Below are 2,002 nucleotides of genomic sequence, written 5' to 3'. Positions count from 1 at the left end.
TGGGTTAAATGGATCCAAGTAAGTGTATTAATCTGATCTAACTTAAGCAAATGTACTGAGAGAAAAGGAAAGGAGGAGACAGACAAAGGTAAATTATAATACAAGAAAAGGCACAAAAACCTATTAGAGCAGAGGGAAAGAAGAGAGGGAGATGAGCATTGTTTGAACCTTACTCTCATCAGATTTGGCTCAAGAAGGGAATAACATAATCACTTAGGTAAAGAAATCTAACTTGCCCTATAGGCAGTAGGAAGGGAAAGAAAAAGGAAGGGAGGGAAGAAGCAGTAAGGGTAAAGGGGAAGAAAAGGTAGGGTGCTAATAGAAGGGAGGTGGGACTGAAGGAGGCAGTGGTCAAAAGCAAAACACTAGTGAGGAGGGAAAAGGAAGAGAAAGAAAAGCATAAATGGGGGGGTAGATGGAGAAAAAGACACAGATAGTAATCACAACTGTGAATGTGAATGGGATGAACTCTCCCATAAAACAGAAGCAGATAGCAGAATGGATTAAAAACCATAATCCTACAATATGCTGTTTACAGGAAACACATTTGAAACAGAGAGACACCCACAGGGTAAAGGTCAAAGGCTGGAGTAGAATATAATATGCTTCAGCTGAAGTAAAAAAAGCAGGGGTAGCAATCCTGATCTCAGACAAAGCAAAAGCAAAAATAGATCTTATCAAAAGAGATAAAGAAGGAAACTACATCCTACTAAAAGGCACCATAACAATGAAGTAATATCATTACCAAACATACATGCACCAAATGGCATAGCATCCAAATTCTTAGAGGAAAAGTTCAGGGAGTTACAGGCAAATAACTTTGATTACATTAAATTGAAAAGTTTTTGCACAAACAAAGCCAATGCAAACAAGAGTAGAAGGAAAGTAGAAAACTGGGAAAGAATTTTTACAACCAGTGTCTCTGATAAGGTCCTCATTTCTAAAATATATAGAGAATTAAGTCAAATTTATAAGAATACAAGTCATTCCCCAATTGATACATGGCCAAAGGACATGAACAGGTAGTTCTCAGATGAAGAAATTAAAGCCATCTATAGTCATATGAAAAAATGCTCTAAATCACTATTGATTAGAGAAATGCAAATGAAAACAACTCCGAGGTACCATATCACAGCTATCAGATTGGCCAGAATGACAAAACAGGAAAATGATAAATGTTGGAGAAGATGTGAGAAAATTGGAACACTAATGCATTGTTTGTGGAGTTGTGAAATGATCCAACCATTTTGGAGAGCGATTTGGAACTACGACCAAAAGGCTATAAAAATATGCATACCCTTTGACCCAGAAATAGCATTTCTAGGGCTATATCCCAAAGAGATCATAGAAATGGGAAAGGGACCCACATGTACAAAAATATTTATAGCAGCTCTTTTTGTGGTGGCAAAGAATTGGAAATGGAGACGATGCCCATCAATTGGGGAATGGCTGAGCAGGTTGTGGTATATGAATGTGATGGAATACTATTGTGCTATAAATGATGAACAGGCAGACTTCAGAAAAACCTGGAAAGACTTGTCTGGTCTGATGCTAAGTGAAGTTAGCAGAACAAGTATAACGTTGTACACAGCAATAGCCATGTTGTGCAATGACTAATATTGATAGACTTAACCCTTCTCAGCAATACAAGGATCTCCAAAGGCCTCACGATGGAAAATGCTATCCACATTCAAAGAAAGGACTATGGAGTTTGAATGCAGATCGAAGCATACTATTTGCTATTTTTTTCTTCTGTTGTATTTTGTTTCCTCTTTCTGGTGGTTCCTCCTATTGGTTCTAATTCTTATTTACAACATCACTAATGTGAAAATATGTTTAATAGGAATGTATAAGTATAGCCTACCTATATCAGACTGCATGCCTTCCTGGGAAGGGAGATGGGGAGGGAGGGGGAGAAAAATTTAAAACTCAAAATCTTATGGAAGCGATTGTTGATAAATCAAAATAAATTAACAGGAAAACAAGAGACTTTCAGTGACCC

This window comes from Vombatus ursinus, unplaced genomic scaffold (genome assembly GCF_900497805.2).
Source record: "Vombatus ursinus unplaced genomic scaffold, bare-nosed wombat genome assembly UNPS02014768.1, whole genome shotgun sequence".
In the NCBI taxonomy this organism is placed as follows: Eukaryota; Metazoa; Chordata; class Mammalia; order Diprotodontia; family Vombatidae; genus Vombatus; species Vombatus ursinus.
The sequence above is the reverse complement of the archived record's forward strand: the minus strand, read 5'-3'. Positions refer to the sequence as shown.